This window comes from Eptatretus burgeri, chromosome 1 (genome assembly GCF_056783735.1).
Source record: "Eptatretus burgeri isolate ZD-2024b chromosome 1, Ebu_testis_v1, whole genome shotgun sequence".
In the NCBI taxonomy this organism is placed as follows: domain Eukaryota; kingdom Metazoa; phylum Chordata; class Myxini; order Myxiniformes; family Myxinidae; genus Eptatretus; species Eptatretus burgeri.
The window spans coordinates 53,036,454-53,041,962 of record NC_140961.1 but is presented as its reverse complement, the minus strand read 5'-3'; the positions used below and the strand labels follow the sequence as shown (position 1 = coordinate 53,041,962).

The 5,509-nt window shown below is 46.3% G+C and overlaps 1 long non-coding RNA gene across 1 annotated transcript in view; it reads left to right on the top strand.

Moving 5' to 3' along the window:
* The window catches only part of LOC147034492 (uncharacterized), a 16,521-nt gene extending 11,427 nt beyond the window's left edge, over window positions 1–5,094 (top strand). The window contains exon 3 of the long non-coding RNA XR_015059949.1: window positions 4,657–5,094. This is a non-coding gene — a long non-coding RNA (uncharacterized LOC147034492). The remainder of the gene's footprint in view (window positions 1–4,656) is intronic.
* The last annotated feature ends 415 nt before the right edge of the window (window positions 5,095–5,509 follow it).

Sequence of the window (5,509 nt, the reverse complement as noted above, 5' to 3'; positions counted from 1 at the left end):
TTTGGGTGACGACACCGCTTCAGGTTGTTGCGGTCTATTAAATGGGGTCTATTAAAGTACGGGTTGTGGAGCCGCGAGTGTGTGTCATTCCTGCTCGTCGTTCCTGCTCGTCATTCCTGCCCATCGTTCCTGCTTTCATTCCTGTTGGCTCGTTCTGTCTGGCTTGGGATCGACAGTCCGCCCATTCCCTGGCTGGCTCCGCTCTTCTTTACCAATTTGTTTGCTCACTCCGCCTTCTTCACCACCTCACTGCCCTTCTCTGCCAATTTTCTTCGGACTCCGTCTCTCTCCACCTATTGGTTTTTGACTCCACCCAAGTCCCTCCCTTCACGCCCGACGATCGCGTCTCATTCTCTGGACCAACGCTTGCTGCACGAAGTGCCACGAAGCAAGAGATGACGCACCAGCTGTCAGGGAGGTATCACCCAGTGGAGCATCCCCCCAAAACGTACTGGTTGCGCGGTCGGGCAATCGTGCAAGGTATTGAGAGACTGTTAGCCTCATCTCCTCTCCTTTTTCACTTCATTAACTCCTCTTCATCAGGGTGTGTGTGTGTGTGTGTGTGTGTGTGTGTGTGTGTGTGTGTGTGTGTGTGTGTGTGTGTGTGTGTGTGTGTGTGTGTGTGTGTGTGTGTGTGTGTGTGTGTGTGTGTGCGTGCGTGCGTGTGTCGGCACCTGTCCTTGCTTAAGTTAAGATTGTACAAGAATTATATCAGGATAACTCTGCTCTGTGTCTGGTTTGTAAGTTGTTTGTATATTGCCGCACCTCTCACATTTCTTCCTATTCCTTCCACAGACAACAATAAGCAGCATTCACTGTGCCACATATCTTTTCTCGCCTGCCTGTAATAAATCCTTTGTAGAAATGTTTCCAGCTCGTTTTCGTCTTTTCTTTCATTGATCCAGCATGGTCCGTATCCTAACTTAGCCAGGACTTTAATCCCAACGATCCATTCCTTTTAGCCGGTACGTCCTTGGCAGTGTTGCTCGGCTGCATCTGATCCGGTAAAGTGATCCGGTTCAAACAAGGTGTACCGAGGGCATGTCCCCCAGTAATTAGATCACGTGGTTATTTTGTAGGTCACCGGACAAACGAGACGGAGGACCCGAAGTCACGTGGTTGAGTTATTGGCATTCACAGTCGGTTAGCAACCCGCCGCGTCATGGAATTATCCGTGTGCGATGGCCTGCAATTCAGGGGAGTCTGGTGGAAACCCAAGATAGCTTCCCCCAATGGTGGTCTTCTCACCCAACCCCCGGCCCACAACAACATACGAGTTCCGTCTAAAAAGTAACGAGACTGAACCTGCTGTGTGCTCCACTAACACAACTTGAATGAACGGGTTGCGTCACAGTCTTTCGAAACATTCCAGCAATACGTATATATATATATATATATATATATATATATATATATATATATATATATATATACATATATATATATATATATATATATATATATATATGTATGTATGTGTGTGAGGGCAGGGCAATGGCCGGCATGAGTGTGAGTAAAAGATTGCACGGTGTGAAGGATTGGATGGGGGGAGTGGATCCCACCCAAGGTAACCCGGGGGTTCGTTTAAAGTTAGGTAGAGGGATTAGGTGAATTTACACATGGATGTCGTTATGCGGTTGGTGCTGATTGTGGAAAGTTAAAAAAAAAAATTGGTGTGTAGGGTGCAGGAGATAATTGACCGGCTGGGGTGTGGCTTGTGAGTGTAGTGTTCGGATGAAGCAGGCACCCAGCAGGGGGCTGGGGGCTCGTCGGCCAAGTGAAGCCATAGATTGGTCCAGGAGGCCATTACTGTATTCGTGGACGCAGGTACCGAAGGAGAGGGGCCTGGCGTGCCAGTGTAGAGTTCAATGGAACCGGGTGTCCTATCAGCGGGACCGGGGTGCCAAAATGCCAAGTGGGCATCGTGAGGGGAGTGCCAATGAAGGCATCCCCCATGTTAGGGTGAGGAGCAGGCAAGCTCGGAGGCAGCACCAGTGTCCCAGGGGTGCTCATGGTGAGTGTGCAGGTGGGTGGACCTGCTAGTGGAGCCACACTACCCAGCCACGAAATTGTGCAATGGCACAGAAATAAAATTTGGTGGGCAAGGCCCAAAATTGTAAGAGCACCAACACGTAGGCGATGGAAATTTGGGTTTTTAGAACCTCATAGTTTAACAAAGGCCTCTTGGCATGGTATAACCCCGAGGAAAGTTTAAAAGTGTAACAATATTTGCGTAGTTTGGATTAATGAAGACCCCCTCGCACCATCCACTGTCGTGATGATCACCGGCTGCTGGACTTTCCCTCCTGTCGGACTCGAGAACGAGACTTGTCACGATGTAAGTGTAAGATTACACCAGGGAATTGTGGTTCTGGAGTTCCCCTCTCGCGTCGATTCCACTTTTTGTTGCAAGAATCCCACGTGTCATACTCTGGAACTTCGTGATAAGTGAGTGTTTTCGTGAACTCATCCGTACGGCAAATGGTGAAGAATTCTGTCAGACATATGTAACAGACATACGACTGAGACGGTGACAGTAATCCCCATGTGTGGAGCGCAGTGGTGAAACAGCACCACACACCTGGGGCAAAGGAGCACTAGCCTAGGGGGATGCATTGTTAGGTGGTCCCGCTCTGGCGGGAATAACTTTACATTGTCTTTGGGGGTCCCGCTCTGGCGCGGGCATCAGCATTGCTATTGTCAAAGTACACTCGCTGGCCATTCTCCAGGTGGATAGCCAGATGCATCACTGGTGGATCGTGTTCATGCATCAGGAAGCCCAAGATTCGGTGAGCAGCTTCCATGGCACCCACGAACCTGGCTTTTTGATATTGTTGTATTTCATCATTATTTTGTCCACCTTCAATAGTGAAAGTCGCTTGGTCACTTCCCTTGTTTACATACTTCAGCACATTTCACACTTTTGACTGAAGTACAAATTTCAACGTTCGTGTGTCATTTCATTTGTTTTAAAAGCCAAGGGTTGTGAGGTACAACCCACCGATTGTCTATAACGTGCTCGATATGCTGTTCATTTACAATCTTGGTGATTGTGATTACATTCCCTCCATCCTCTGGGGTGCGCCTGCGGTACTTGGGATGGCTATCTTGCCCTTGTTCCGTCGCTTCGATAAAATCCTTCTGGAACATTTTTGAGCAGGATCTGTCCTTCATACATGGATTGTTTCTATTGAAGGGTCGCATGGTCCATGGATCATGTTGCATTTCACCAGTTCGTGCAGTTGAAGTTCCGAATCCGGACATAGTATTTCTGCAGATATGACTTGATCAATATCGTCGGGTCTGATTTTGCTTCCTGGGGACAGCCAGAGTAGTATGTGCACATGAGGGAGTCTTCTTTTCTGGAATTCGATAGAATACAGCCATGCCAGCAAGTCACCAAAAGCTCCATTCTTCAACAGATCCATCAGTTTCTTCAATTTCAAATGAAAAACACGACAGACGATATCTGGCCGGTCTGATGCTGTTTGTTTTGGTGGAAGATTTTCTGTAATTTCTGACAATTTCGGATTAGTAGTAGAGGTTATGAACAGATCTGGTCTGCCATACTTCCGCACGTATGCGATGGCCATCTTGGGTGCGCTCGTGCATATAGCGCGGACCGCCCGTGAATGTAGATGGTAACACGATCCTTTGCCCCACGTTCCGCGGATCACAGTCGTTATTAAATATAGCGTCTCTGAAGTTTTGGGAGCTGTCTGCTCTTAGAGATTTCTGTTCCTGTCTGAGAAAATGTAATCGTTCTGTTTCTATCTTACAGTACATGTCAACTAAAACTTGCTGGAACAGTCTGCGGCACAGTAACAAATGATTAGTCTGTCGACACATGATATGGCATGCGTAAAACTGCATTTGCGTTATTTTGCGTGCAGCGGCTGCCTGAAAATATACGCTCCATCCGTCTGTGCCATAAGGAAACAGGATTGGGTACTGCAGAGTGTCGTATGCACGGTGTAATTCTGATATATGCTGTAATGCTCCATCACACTGGTGTAACACAATATCTCTGGTCGCAGTTGGTTCGTTTGGCATTAGTATGCCTACTTCATCACCGGTTGGTGCGTTGTAACGGTGAGGATGTTGTGTGGCCAGCTGCTCGTTTTCGTGGATGACAACTCTAAGATCTTCTCTTCTGTCTTTGTTCATGCTTTCAACAGCCGTTTTCAGGTTTCTGACGTATTTGTTGTTCTCATGCAATAACTCTGTGAGATTCGTTACGATGTGTGGTTTCATACCAGTACCAATGGCCAAACGTGCTTCATGTTCGGCTCGTCTGCTGTCAATAAAATAAATTTGCAGAAACTGTCGAGGCGTATTGTCTTGCGGATTCAGACTTACAATTTTGTGACACACTTGACCTTGGACAGTAAAATTGGGATCCCATCCATGAATCTGTTGTCTAGTGCAGCCAAAGCTCATCATTTGAAATGCGCTATTATAAACACTACGTTCTAAAGGAAATTGTCGGAATCATTATTTGTTCCATTGAGCAGTGACAGCAGATATTGAGGTGGCGTTGGGAATAAATCCAATTGGATTTTTCCAATTGCACAGCAAAATCCTGGTGGCTCGCCAGCGAATTTTTGCCTCATAGTAGTTACATGCTATTTCTATTTCTCCAATATCTGTTTCAAGGAAGAACACATTTTCATCATTCGTGTAGGCTCGTGGGACCGCTGGCAACTGCAGGTGTCGTCTTGCATTCCTTCGTGGGACCACTGGCAACTGCAGCTGTCGTTTTGCATTCCTTTGTGCACGGACTTCTGGTAATCGCTGGGAAATTCTTCTTCGTTTTGGTGTTCTCGGCATGTTACCACCTGGAAACATATAAAAGTGATTAGTAATGTGCGTTTCAATAAACGGATTTTAGTTCTTGGAATATATAGCCCCCCAGATTATTTTGGGTGCATGGCCTTTTCATGCACGTGTATGGCCTGAATGATGGAGAATTCCCAGTGCTGCAGTGGAATTTCCCAGTGCTGCAGTGGAATTTCCCAGTACTGCAGTGGAATTTCCAAGTAATGCAGTGGAATTTCCAAGTACATACTGCAGTGGGAATTCCAAGTACTGCAACAGGAGTACCAAGTGTTGCAGTTGAATTGCTAAGTTCTGCAGTTCAATTTTCAAGTGCTGCAGTGGGATTGCAAAGTGGGATTGCAAAGTACTGCAGTGGGTCTTCCAAGTACTGAAGTGGGGTTTCCAAGTACATAAAAGTGACTTACCAGAACGTAGTAAGATCTTGCAAGCTCACAAACTGATTTTCAGGTACAATCTCACTTGATCGTCAGCTTAAAGGCGAGTGAATAACTTTACTTTTATTTTACTTTATTTGGAGCAGGAAGACTCCACCAAACAGGGTAGGTAGCTGTACAATTTTTGCTTAGTAGTGACTGATGACTGAGTTGTGAGTCAGTGGACAAAGAAAAAAAATCTTAGCTTGACAATTTGAGGATGGTAGTATAATTTGAGTCAATTAGACAATTTGAAG